This window comes from Fistularia commersonii, chromosome 28, assembly GCF_037954325.1.
Source record: "Fistularia commersonii isolate RoL2024-O1a breed Wild chromosome 28, RoL_Fcom_v1.0, whole genome shotgun sequence".
Taxonomy (NCBI): domain Eukaryota; kingdom Metazoa; phylum Chordata; class Actinopteri; order Syngnathiformes; family Fistulariidae; genus Fistularia; species Fistularia commersonii.
The window spans coordinates 6504348-6519173 of record NC_141311.1 but is presented as its reverse complement, the minus strand read 5'-3'; positions in this window follow the sequence as shown (position 1 = coordinate 6519173).

The window sequence follows — 14826 nt, the reverse complement described above, 5'->3', positions numbered from 1 at the left end:
AGAATATGCAACACCAAATTGTACTGGCAAATCTCGCTAAAACCACTTTTTCCCTTTATTTTGCATTAAAAATATTGAAATAATGATAGTAGACCACCCCTTGTGTTTTCAGTATTAGCTAATATTTTGTAAAGTAATGTTTTCTTTGGAGCTAAACCAGTAGAACATGTATTTTGAAGAGTTAGAATTGCTTCATGACGTTTTGGATCGAAACAAAAATTGCAGATTATATTTAATTTGAGTATTATTAGCCCCTTAAGAAAATTACTGTTTGGATATGCTGTAGAGTTATCAAATAGATTTAATTAATAACAGATTGCTTAGCCTTTTTTTAAACAGCGTCTCTTTAAACACATCCACTACTTTGCCATACTTCCTATCCAAACAGATGTCCAGACTGTAATACAGGAAACTTCAGTTCAAAATTCAGTACACCACAAAAAAAAAGATCCTGTCATGGACCACATTTTTTCTTTATGTTCCCAGGGTTAAAAAAAATGAAATAAATGACGAGACCAATGTCATAAATCCAGCAGTTTGTGAAGTTAGCATTCTGGAACTCAAACTGAAGTGATAATACACAATGTTCATTCATCATAAGTTTCCACTGGTTTAAGTATACCAGTAAGGTTAGCCGTTTGATAAGACTTGACGAATCACCTCACCCAGCCCCATTCCTCCCTTGCACACAGCCGGTGACATAATTCTGTATAGAAATTGCTTATGAAAACAATATCCATAGTTTTCCATTATTACACTATAACAATACAACCCAGAGCTAAGTATATATTATGACTGTCACAAATAGACAAAAGTACTATTATTTGTAGTAGTACTTTGGCAAAGTGCCAAAGTAAAAACAAAAACAAAAAAAAAACAATGAAAACTTGTGCTTTGTCCATGTCAGTATCTATCCTGTATCCCACCTAATTTGGATTTGTATGGCAGCAATATATTTTTTGGCATATCATGAAAACTTGAAAGAATTAGTATTGGCTCTCAAATGTGCAGTGCAATGTTTTTGGTGGTTCTCAATTTAGGTGGTCAGATTTCTGACTGCTCACAATGCACACCATCCCGATTGTGTGGCGTTCTCAGCCTATGGTTTATGTGGATAGTCTCTTGTTCATTCAACTGGCTGCACAGCTGCACTACTATGTTGTTGCCTGGTCCTGGACACGCAGCAGTGTGGACCAGACTGTTTTAAATGTTAATTCAGTTCAGGGGGCTGCTGATGGCCATCATTTGTGAGCCTGCTGGGGTGAGAAAATTGTTGATTTTATGGAAAAAAAACAGTGCCAGATTACTCAACAGTGCTCCCCTGCAGGGATTGAGATGAGTGTTGTGGCTCAAAGGCAGTGCAAGTGTTCCAAACTCACCTGGGTTAATTTGCTTGAGACCGGCAGCCTGCTGCACAGCAACTGCTCTCCTTGTTTGTAGACTTCAGTGTAATTTGTCTGAAATATGTTAAAACCTCAGATTCTCAGAACTGATGCATTTTTGAGTCAACTTCAGGGTAATTTGTTGAATATATGGAAAATAAGGAAACGTTTCGGATTACATGTACCCTTCTCTGAGAAAATGTTGACATTTCATTGTAACTTTCATAAATTTACAGGTATGTTTGGAAAAGCCAAGCTGCTTGCAAGCAGGAGTTTTAAACTGCTCTGTTATGAGAGCTGATTTATGATAACAATTTCATTTTACTCCACAGGTTAACTGTCCCAAAGCTTTCCACCATTTTTATACCCTGCAGCTTATTAAAGAGATATGAGTGTGACTACAAACAGAGTTCACCTTGTGCAGGGGGACTAGGGAAGGTATGTGAATAAAAAAGACTCAAATACAGCAATGATCAGGCCTTGAGAAAATAAAGCCTGTTTTAATTTGTCAACTGACTGGCTCTTGGGCAACAATACAATTTACATAATTGTTCATATTCTGATGACAGAATATTCGCCACAGCGAATCAACTTTCTCCATCTAACCCTATTCTCTGTATCACACCAACTACCTTCATATCCTCTCTCACTAAGTCCATAAATCTTCTCTATGGTCTTCCTCTAGACCTCCTGCCTGGCAGCTCCAATTCCAGGATTCGTCTACCAATGTAGTCCCTATCCCTCCTCTGTACATGAGCGAACCATCTCAGTCTGGCTTCTCTGACCTTCTCTCCAAAACGTCTAATGTGCTGTTCCTCTGATAGAATCATTCCTTACACTATCTATCCTGGTCACTCCCAAATAGAACCATAGCATCTTCATCTCTGCGACCTCTAGCTCTGCCTCGTTTATTTTCGTCTCATTGTAACAGTTTCCGGGCCATACAGCATCGCTGGTCTCACAACTGTCTTGTACACCTTTCCTTTCATTCTGGAACATTCATGTATATTCTCTTCAGTCCCCTCAGTGCTCCACTTTTTCTTTGTTAAACCACTTTCTCTGCATATACCCCCGCACTTCCTCATTCCACCACCAAGTCTCCTTATCTACTTTCCTTCCAGATGATAAACCAAGTACTCTCCTACCTGTTCCCCTGATAACATTAGCTGTAGTTGTCCAATCATCTGGAAGCTCTCGCTCACCAGAGCCTTTCTCAACTCCTCCCTGAAGAACATAAAACATTGCTCCCTTTTCAGCTTCCACCTCTTTCTTGTCATCCCACAAACCACCACCACCTGTCTGGCTACACTTTCACCTACAACTACTTTGCTGTCACTGATCTCTTTCAGGTTACCTTGTCTATACAAGATGTAGTCTACCTACATGCTCCTACCTCCCCTCTTATAAGTTACCCTATGTTCCTGTCTTTTCTGGAAAAATTAGTGTTTACTACAGCCATTTCCATGCACCAACATGCCCATTGAAGTCTGCACCCATTACCACTCTCATTTCTGCATCACTTCATCGAACTCATTCCAGAGCTTCTCCTCCTCAAACTCATATCCCACCTGCAGGGCATAGCCACTAACAACATTGAGCATCACGCCTTCAATTTCCAGTTTTAGAATCATAAGTCTATCTGACATTCTTTTCACCTCCAGAACATTCCTAAAAAACTCCCCCTTCAAGATAAAACCTACTTCATTTCTCTTCCTGTCAGCGCCATGATAGTACAACTTAAACTCTGCTCCCAAGCTTCTAGTCTTACTACCTTTCCGCCTGGTTTCCTGGACACACAGTATATCCACCTTCCTTCTCTGCATCATGTTGACCAACTCTAAGTATTCCTGTCATAGTCTCAATATTCAAAGTCCCCACTTTCAGTCCCAGACTCATTCTTTGACCTACAGTAACCCAGTTTCCGTTGGTACCCTGTTAACCAGGGCCTCGACGGATGCGGTTTGAGATTATTAGGTTTGATTCGCGTGTTTGGTTTTGGCAAAAGCCCTTCCTGACGCAACCCTTTGCATTTATCCTGGCTTGGGACTGGCTCAGGGAAACACTGGCCCGTGCTGCCCCGAGGCTGCATTTATAAATAATATTACTGATTAGCAGCAGTTCAAGGGCAGTCTTTACTCCATGTATAATTTCCAAAAGAAAAGATTCCTTATTTTATTAAAATCTCCAGTTTTTTTGAACCATATTTGAATAGTTCAATGTTATAGAAAAGTATGTTACCTATGGAATTATCAATTTTCCAGTCCAGTACGTAGTCATTATAGATTGACTGGAAAATCTTATGGATCAAAGCAACAATACATGTTATTACTCATAGATTACTGTTGTTAATTTATATAAACTGCAATGAAACACAGTCGTATGTTACCGTCTCATTTGCCTTAAAATCAGATTGTGGTGAAATTGATTTTCTTAATTTTTTTTTATTCCACTAAATAATCATTTGAAGCCTCGTCAAGATTGGATTTACATTTATAGAAGCAAAGCAAGACATAGTTCACATGAATAAATTTATAAAGCTGATACTTGGCCTCCCTGTCTCAAGAGTGATGAGTAATGCAATGAAAACTGAAACATTCATGCCTCCTGGTGAAATTAACTGAACAGAATAGAGAATGACCTCTAAAGATTATTGTTTTCTATGAATGGGAGCAGCCTTGCCTGTTGATCAAGCTGATAGTAAAAGATGCGAACAGATGACCAATTTTACTTTTCATTATTTTGTTGATTACTGGGCCCTTTGCTACTCAGACTGGAATTATTCAAAAATGTCTGCAGGATTATGTTCATTGGACTGGAGCTGAGCATACCAACTCAGGGTGAATGATTATTCATTCACAGGTTTATTCATTTCTTTTCAGCCAGCAGCAGGTTCAGATGTAGATATAAGTAAATCAAGGGACAAAAATGCCAGAGAACCGCACAATTTATACTCAGATTGGATGATGGATATAGCATTTGCTTCTGCAATCAGTGGCACTTTGAATACTCGGTGGCTGCAGGGAAAGCTAATCGAACTGCTTAATTGTATTTTTAGTATTTCAATTGTGTTTTCATTGAGCAATATTATTCATGCTATCTAATATGACATGTTGATGATCCTCATACAAAAACTTGGAAAAGCTTGTACTCGTGTTCACTATTTTCTGCCAGTAATGTTAGAATTTCCCTTGAAAGACATGTATAATTTGCCTACACCTAATGTCATCTTAATCAAGCATGAGATGGAGATATATGTGCATAAACATGCAATTTGGGAGGAACATTTCTTCTTTCAGAGTATTAAACCTATGAATAGTGCTGCACTCACTTTATTACTCTCTAATAGCTACAATTCCTTCTTTTCATGTTCTCAGACCCTATTTGCATCAGGGCTGACCAAGGCCTGCATAGAATGCAACCGCGAAATCTCTTGAACAATAATTCAAAAGCAGATAATTAGCCCAAGAAAATTACAAGTGCTATAATTGCTATTCTATTTAAATGCAAATAAAAAAAGAGGTCAAGAAAAAGCAAGAAAACCTGGGAATTCTGTAAACAAAGGCATCTTTCCAATTTAAATGCAGCCCTGCCTCATTATAAAAACAAACTGCATCTCTAATATTACCACAATGGAAATATGGAACTGACAGGAAATTAAATAAGAGGTAATATTTCTAACAATTGTTCCTTTCATTCCCTTGGCTGGCAAGAATTGCAAAACTGAATAACTTGTTTACCATTGATCCTTCCACGAGTCATGTTAGCAGATGGAGACAAGGACCCATTCACTAATTTAAGTTATTATGACTATTGTGAGTGTAATTTTATACCATCGTCACTGATGGATGATTCTGAGATATCAAAATGGTATGACAGCTGCTTCACTCTCTTACAAGGCGCCCATTAGAAGTGCGCTTCTGACGGTAGCACTTGGGCAAACTATATGACATTGGGACTATGGCAAGTTTACCCATTGTTGATTGTCTTTCAGCATGTGAATGTTCAAAATAAAGTGTGCAAACCATTAAAATAATCATGCCTGTTCAAACATGATATTGCAGGCCGAGTAATCCATCGCATCTCGCTAAACAGTGTATTAAAGTCTGCCCAAAACTCCCATGTAATTTCTTTCAATCCATAGCCCTATCATTCAAAAGGACATGTCAGTGAATAATCAGGCAATCGGCTCTTGATCTTTTCGTTTTTTGAGGGTCGTGACAGTCCTGCAGAAAAATGTCAGACTTTATTGCAAACAGGGTGAGGGATGGCTGTGGGAGGGGGGTTAAAGTGACAAAGGGAAAAAATACAGACATTTGAGAACAAAACAATGCACATATGGCTCTCGGTTGCACCATTTTTGCATTTCCATATCATCAAGCGAGCCTGACATTTACTACAAGAATAGAAAACGACTGCGGATGGAGAACGAAAGCTAAAACAGCATAACCTCAAGCTGACATTCCTATTGTAAAGAGATGAATTTATCAGACAATCAAACCTACTAGGTTCAAGGTTAAAGCCAAAGATTTTATGGAGTGGAGAAAAAAAATTCAGAGAAAAAAAGATGGACAAAAAGGTGTATGGCTGAAATTACCTTCCCCTCTTAATTTGTGCACAGGTACACTTTTCAGCACCGGTCAAGTAGGTTGACATTCTCCATGGTTACTAAAGAGTTTTTAAATGGATTAAACAGTACCAATAATAGCAACACTTGTAAACACTTTGGATTTTGATATACATAAACACAAACTACAACTCAAAAGCCTTTAGAGCTTATGAATAATAATACCTTCGTGATCAGCTAGCCTTTGAAGACCTATCATCATTTTTCTGTAAACAGCTTGAGAGTGCATAATGATTTCATCCAAATTGCATGGGTTTCCTTTAAATCAGTTAGTAAATTGAAATGGATTTGTTCGTCTCTACAGTTGATTAAACCCCATCTGTTCCTATAAATCCTTTTCATATCATGTCTGTTTTTGCAAGGCCAAAAAAATTACTTACTTTGGTATGAGTTGAAGGAGATGCTCTGTTTTGAGCAGAGCTGTGGTCACATTAAGTAGACGTGTACAGTACTTTAGACTTTCTCAACTATGAGAACAATGTACGCGTTACCCACTTTCTCTTCTTTTTTCCTCTCTCACCATTTCCCGGTAATGCTTTGACACATCCAAGGACAGAGGACAGCCTGGCATTTAGAAAGAAACAAAAGCTATTTTTTTAGAAAATGATATCAAATTTATGATCCGAAAGAAAAAGGATAAAGTTTTATCAGGTGACGGCTCGCGTACTGTACAAATGCCAAAGAATGTCAGAACAATGACGTGAAAATGTACAGTGAATGATAATGTGACTTGGAGGGTCCGTAGTAAGAACTGGTCGTGGATTCTGGGTGTCCTGGGCTTTGTTGACGATGGGATGCAACTGATTTTATGACTTGAGGTTTTGGTAATGGTGGATAGCATGTAGGAGGGAATGTCTCAAAACCTTTTTGTCCTATGTGGGAGGGATAGACCACAATCTCACCTGCACGCCCCAGGGTTTTGGAAGAATGTCAGGCAACAGCCAGTCATCTGCTCAGTGGAGCAAACAAAGTGCTGCCGTCTGTCCTTGTTCTTGGCACTGGCCGCAGAGTGCCAAATAGAGATGGAGGAGGTGACGACGGACCCGATGATGATCTTTTAGAAGCGCATCGTTATCACAGAGAGGCTGATGTTCCTAAGTGGATGCTGAAACTTCATCCTTTGTGGCCTTTTTAAGTGAAGCTAAACCTATTCAGCTACCGCTTCACTTCTGGGGGGACTTCATTTCGAGGGATTGATATATATTTTTTTCAATTTCATTCGGCGTTCCATTTTCTGAAACACCATAGATGGGCTGTGGCCTCAGGTCCTAGAAGCTAATTTCTAGGTATTGTTTTTAAACTCCATAAAGTTCTGAGGCATTTGTAAAAGGTCTTAATATCTGAAAGGAACCCAGCAGATTGTAGGGATTTGGAGGGAAAATGAGCCTGTCGCTTGATTTAGGATGTAAAAGCGGTGTAAATGCTCAGTGCCTTTCACTGGTCATGAGGGAATTCAGGGATACGGGAGCAGTTTGAGCTTGCTGTCTTGATAAACAAGCATCGACAAGCATCATTTCGTCTTCTTTCATCTTCTTCAATCAAGACTCTGAATTTTGTGCAAGCCGCTTGGTGATGTATTGTTTTTTTAGATAGTTTAAAGCTAAGATTTGCAGCAGTCACAGTGTGATGTTACTAGAGCCTGGAGCATGAGTTATTGAAATTTCCTCAAAATTAATGTCAAAACAGCATGAATAGGCAACATGAGAGCCACTGGAAGCTTAGTTGGTCATCATTCCGACAACCAAGTTTTGGGCAAGATTTTGTGGGTTGAGTTGGCTTTATGTGAGCTGGATATTGATTTGGTGTTGTATTGAGGAAATGCCCAGAATGATAAGCAAGCTTAGCCTCTGAGAGGCTTATGCACATACTGTATCTAGTGATACACACAAACGCATGCACACACACCTCTACTATTTCGGTGCTTGGCTTTATCTGTATTTACTTGAAACAGGTTTTATTTTGTTGTACTATGGGGACACTCAAGGGGCCTCAAAGCCAGTAACTTCATGTATTATGTATTCAACCACAGGATAAGAAAATGGATATTGTGAAAATCATCGATTTTCTATCAAATAAGAAAAAATCATAAATTTGGGATTGTGGTTCTAGGGTTTTCCCTGATGTTGCATTAGGATTGGATATTGCAGTTTGTAATTTCATTCTGCCTACATAAACCCTGCTGGATATTTATGCGACATTATATTTGTTCATTGTCAATTATCTTTTTTTCAGTGAAACAACATCACTTCATGTACTATTTATTACTTCGGGAACCTGTACAGAAACCAAATGAAATTGAAGCTTTAATTGGACCTTTGTTTTCCTGTTTCTCAATTAACTTGTCATTGCACAGGTGGGTCACCATCCTCGGAGGGTTGTTCAGCCAATCTGCCTGCTGGTGATGAGAAAAAAAGTTCAGTTGTTTGTAATTCTTCAGGGAATGAAGAAAGGGCAGATGACAGATGTTGTAGGGGCTAATTGTAACATATCTCATTCCATGTCCCAGCATATGAGTATGAGAAATTCAAATTATCTCTACTCTAACACATACATTATTAATTTCCAACCCCCAGTCAACTACAGTATACCGTGTTGCCCATCCATTAAAGTGGTGTATTCTATTAAGATTAGATATGGTACTACTTTATTGATCCAGCAGTGGCGAATTTCAAGTGTTAAAGCAGCAAAAAGTGCAGTGGAGGAGACGGGTTTGGCATGCAGTGCAATAGACAAACAACTTCCCACAGAGGGGCTTTCTGTGTTCACTTTGCATGTTTTCCCTGTGTCTGCCTGGGTTTCCTCACAGTTGGTTCTCTGCTTTCCTCTCACAGTTCAAAAACATGCAGAAGGGTAATTGGGAATAATTGGTAAAACTGCTCAGATGTGAGAATGAGACAGTGAACTGTTGTATGACTCTAAATGTGGCCTTGCAATTGACTAGCGACCCCATGCCCACTATTTACAAGAGGGATTTACCCATGTAATTTACAGAAAATTATAGTACAAAAGCAAAACTATTGCACAAACTATTGCATCATGTTGTATGCATTAATTTGTTTTGAAGGTCCAAAAAGTTTTAATGATATGAATTACAAAGTTTCCCTAGCAATTTAGAGACTTGAAATTCAGCCACTTAGCACGTCAGATAATGACTGAAACCCCCCTGATTATTTAGAAAGACATACTGTAGTAGCAGCAGGAGAGTCTTTTGTACAGTGCTTGCTCATTAATCTTCCCAAAGATGCTGAAGGCAGTGAAGGCTGTGCTGTTGTTGCCTCTTGGGTCTATGGCAGTAGCACTGTATGGCAACTCTGCTGTAGTATAAACAGGTGCTGCGTTGGGCTTTGTTTTTCTGAAGCAGGGCAAGAGACGGATTGGCTAAGCTGTCTCATACACTGCAGGGGCTTCCAAAGAGGGGGTTGTGATGACGCTTTTGTTTCCGTTGAAAAAAACAAAAGGAAATCTAATGGAAAAAACTTTAAATGGAAAGATCCAATTATGCACAGAAGTTGTCATAAAATTTTTATTTAAAGATGAGCAAGAAATTCCCATTATTATGAATTCAATAATCTTTTTGTGCCGTTTAATAATTAACTAATTCATTATCGATACCACTTATCCTGCAGTCAGGGTCTCAGGGGGCTGAAATCTATCCCTGCAGTCATTTGGACAGAGGCAGGGTTCACCTCGGCTCTGGACACCAGTCAATCACAGAGCCACTTATGGAGACATACAAACTGTCTACCTCTCATTCACATGTCTGGCCAATTTAGGGTTTTCAGTCAATCTCCTGCATGTTTTTGGATCGTGTCAGGAAAATTGGAGGAAACCCACGGAGACACAGATAGAACACACAAACCCAATACACACAACTCCCTTGTCAGAATCGAACCAGGAACTGTCTTCACTGTGACGCCATGCAGTCCTTAGGGTTTAGTCCATTAATTTTAAAAAATGCGAATCCACAAGCTGGTTTTGAATAAAATAAAATTACTCTGGAAAAAAAATTGAAACAAGCAATGCTTAAAAATATTGTAGAAGTACCTAAAAAAAAGCAAGGCATCTTTAAATAATGGATAAAAGACAGGAAAGAACTTACATAAAAATGAGAAGAAATTATCTAAAAACCCCCACCATCTCCCCCCAAAACTGTAAAAGTACTTTTACTTTGAGAAAGCAGCAAAGTCATTTTAGATGTGAGTGGGCTAATTTGTGCACACGTTTGTTCCAGCGACTGTTTGGGATAACGGGGTTTCTCACATCTCTGGCATCTTTTTCAAGGAGTTCATGACCTGAATAGTTCTAGAAGCCCCGCTTTGCTGCTTGTTATGGTTGATTTCTCTTTCCTGCTGCAAACCTTCACCTATTGGGGGAGATGTCATTCTACCAGTAGGAAAGAAAGACATCACTTTTGGCAGAGCATCTAACATTCTCTCAGAGTGGAAAGCAGCATGAGGCTGATGAACACGGAGGAAATATCCTCATTGTCATGCGGGTGGATTGAATTATACTTGTTACAGGTTTCCAGTTTCAGCGGAATCCAGCTGTGAGTTTAAATATTCATATAATTTACAAGGATTTTAAATATTAACATGATTGACAATGACCTTGAATGAACCTGAAGAACCTTTTCGGTTTCAAACATTATCAGCATTGGTGTTACGAGGCAACAGTGTGACAATAAACAATGCAGCCCTTCACTCAGGAGAGGAGATAAGACGCTATGATTAAATTTTTATACCTGAACTACTCCTGGTCTATCCTTTAATTCGGTTTAGTAGAACTTTAGCGTAACATGCCACGTCGGGTGCTTGATTACTTTTTTTGTGGGTGTATTTTAATAGCTCTGAACTGATTCGTTTTTTTCTTCATTGCAAACAGAAGTCAGTAAAACTCTGAAATGATTATCCCCCCTTTCTTGGATTTCTTTTCAGAATTCTTCATATTGTTTTTTACATATTCTAACAATGTTGAAGGCATCGTGCGCATATGAACGTGACGTGTGTAAAGATGAATGCGGGTGTCAAGCAGGGCCGAGTTGGGTTTGCCGGTTTGGAGGCAGAAGCTGCGGGGCGGCGTGATGAGAGAATATGCAGCACCTGAGTCCCATTACCCCTTAATATGTCCCCATCCTCCAGGGCACGCTTTATTTTAGGGAAATATTCCTTTCCGTCAGGTCTCTCCTCATTCTCTTCCAGGGACTGTGGGGCTTCGATAGGAACCACCATTTTGAAAACTTTTTATGCTTCTATCTGCATGATGAGCAGTCTCTTTGTTTCGGGCTTTATTGCTGTGATCTTGTCTGAGAAATCCTCTATCATCTATTTTCCCCAGCTGGCTGGTAAATGAATGAACATTTCTTGCTATGGTTCTTTGGTTTTGTGAAATACAATTGGAAAGAAAGAGCAAAGCCCCGGCAAAAAGGAAACAACTATCTGGTATTTGAGGCTTGTTATTACTCTTCTCCCCTTTCTGCACCGGCACTATTGTATTATTATGTTGAGCCAAAGTCACTGAGATGAGGGGAAACTTGGGAATGAACTGCTCACCAACATTAACTGCAGGATGAAGGATAATTATGAAAATGGTGTGTTGCAAATTTGTTCTCCAAGAGGGCTACGTACAGAGCTATCGGCAACGAATTAGCTCTTTCTTTTCACCTTCACATGTGGCAATGAGCGATCGTAGCTTGAAGATGCCACATTTATATTAGTGTCTGAGGCCATAAGAGGTCCTGTTTTCGGCAGCATTTTGACCCTTTCATAATAAAAGCACAGATGCTCCTAATAACCATAATGATGACTCCATTTTGGTCTCCTAAGCCACGATAGTGAGTCAGACAGCCCGGTTCTCTGTCTGAAACTAATGGGAGTCTAATGGAATTCAGCCATCATTAATTCTTATTATTTACACCTGTGCATCCTACTGTGACATGTCAAAATGTCTGCCGTGAAAAAAGCCACATAATGAGCCTGTGAGTTATGAAAAGCGTCCTAGCTGTAATTCGGAGCTGATGACATTAGGAAGTCCTGAAGGCCACGCAATCTCCTTCACACAGTGTCAGAATTTTTTTTTTGTAATTGCCAGACAAAAAGTACCATCTTGTTTCAATTAAAATCGGTTTCAACATTCAAGCCATTGTCAGATGATAGATACAAAGTGTGAATACAGTTTAACCAGAAAGCTATGATTAATGACTGAATTTGAAGAAAATCTTGTATTTTTCTTGTTAATTTTTTTACACCTACACCATGGTGAAGACATTTTGCATTAGAGTCTTTCTCTAATGCATTTCGGTGATTTTGAAGAAGTGTGGACTTCAGGGGTAAAACTTATCAGAATGGGGAGAAGCATATATCCATTGCTTCTATAAGAAATGAGATGATGTGTTAAGTGTCTGCTCTGTGGCGACCCACATAAAAAACAAATAATTAATTGACCATATGGCTCCTTTAATCAAACTGGAAAAATGCATTGCTTGGATTATTAAGTATAGTAAGTGTGTCACGAGAGTGTTGTGTTAATGTCCTTTCATTTTTCTTTTTCTGTTTACCCAACTCCAGAAGGGCCAAAATGAAAGAACAACCGCATCATTCAGCTCATTTCCTTGTTTTCTAGTTATATTTGCAATTAATCTGTCATTTATTGTGTGTAAACACAAACTGTGTAAAAATGTGTCCTTCCCCTAATGCTAAAACGTATTGCTGTCATCAACAATGACAACTGAATAATTTTTGTTCAGTGGAAAAAATGTGATTGATTGCATGAGTTGACATGATAAATGTTGTTGTAGCACTTGCAGATCAAGCATTTTAAACAGATGATATAAAGTGACTGCACTTCCTTACTGACATTAGTTCCAGTTACACTTCTTCGTTTTCCCTTTTTCAAAAGTCACCACATGCTGCTCTGCCTCTGGTCAACCATCCGTTTGTGAACTATCACAATGATTCAGGCTGTAGCCTTCAGCTAAGTGTCTTTTGATGTGGACTCGCAGGCGGGAGGCGCTGGTAAGCCCACATGGAAAACGAACTTGAGAAACTCGGACACCCCGTCATCTTGACGAGCAAGAGAACGGGCGCGAGGGTACAGATGCAAATTCAGGGCCAGAGAGCATAGACATATTAAAAGACGAGAGTCTCTAAGAGCCCACCCGCAATTATATTAGATGTGCATTTGTTTCACCTATCTGTCATGACCCATTTTGATTATTCTACAGCATAATTCATCATGTCAGATGTGTGACAGCCTCCGTGTTGCTGTTGTAAAACGACCTCATGCGGCACGTGTTGATGTGGTTGAACAATGCTGATAATTACCTTGATGGATCAAAAATAAACTAAATGAACCAAATTGTAAAACAACAATAACAACAATAACAACCACCTCAAGACTGATAAATCAACATCACTAATGATAAAGGTCACCCTCTCATTGTCTTTTGTGCATATAAGCTGCCCTTCATACAAATTAGATTTTCACAAGCATTCACTCAGCCCAACGCATACAAATGACTCGGGAGTATGACTATATTTATTTCATATGTTTGCGTCCAATGATTTCACATTTTGCTACTTTGGCATCAGAAGTGAGGGGAATGCTTAAAACAACAGTATCCTCGGAAAGGCTTTAATTTAATTATCTCGCTTCAAGGGGTTTTTCTTCCACGCTTTAGGTTTAATGATTTATGGGATGTTTTGTGTTGCGGTTTTAACCAAGATGATCAAAAACATTTTTCCCGCTCAACAACAAAAAAGACTGAGGTTTTCTCTCAGATTCCTTGACCAAAGTTTGCCTGCATGAGTTGGCTTCATCCACGTATGATTGGATGTTTCTCACTTGCTGTCTGACTACAAATTATTCTCACCACTTTGTCAGGAATAAACAGTAGTTGCCAAATACAAGTGTCTTATCCCCCCGGGGACAATGACCTGAGACATGGCATACAAAAACTTCACTGATACAATTTCCTGTTCCTTTATTTCATAGCTCTATGCAGAGCAGGTGTACATGCTGAAAGCAATGTCTGTATTATTTAGTGCACCGCAGTTTCATATAAAGACTTATTTTCATGCGAGTGGTTTGCAGCGTCTTCGTCGGCATCACAAGCAATACATTACAGTGCCTGCATTATTCTCTCTTGTACAGTCATGGCCAAAAGTTTTGAGAATGACACTTTCAAAATTCCTTCAGGGTTTTTAGGTGTTTGCTAGATGTTTCAATGGTTGTGTCATTCTCAAAACTTTTGGCCATGACTGTATTCCTGTCTGGTTGTAGACATGATGAATGGGGTATTCATGCTTGAATCAGACTACTTTCCTTAACCCGAATGCCATCTGCTGAATTCTCTGTTCTTTTTCTTTTCCTTTCGGCTTTTGCCTTCAGGAGTTGCCACAGCGACTCAACAACTCCATCTAACCTTACTCTCTGTATCCTCCTTTCTCACACCAACTAACTTCATATCCTCTCTCACTCCGTCCATAAATCTTCTCACTGGTCTTCCTCTGGACCTCCTGCCTGGCAGTTCTGATACCAGCATCCGTCTACCAATACAGTATATTCCCTATCCCTCCTTTACACATGACCAAATCATCGCAGTCCGGTTTCTCTGATCTTCTCTCCAAAACATCTAACATGTGCTGTCCCTCTGATGGACTCATTCCTGATCCTCTCCCTCCTTGCCACTCCCAAAGGGAACCTTAGCATCTTCATCTCTGCGACCTCCTGCTCTGCCACCTGTCTTTTCGTCATTGCCGCGGTTTCTAAGCCATACAGCATCGCTGGTCTCACCACTGTCATGTATACCTTTTCTTTCATTCT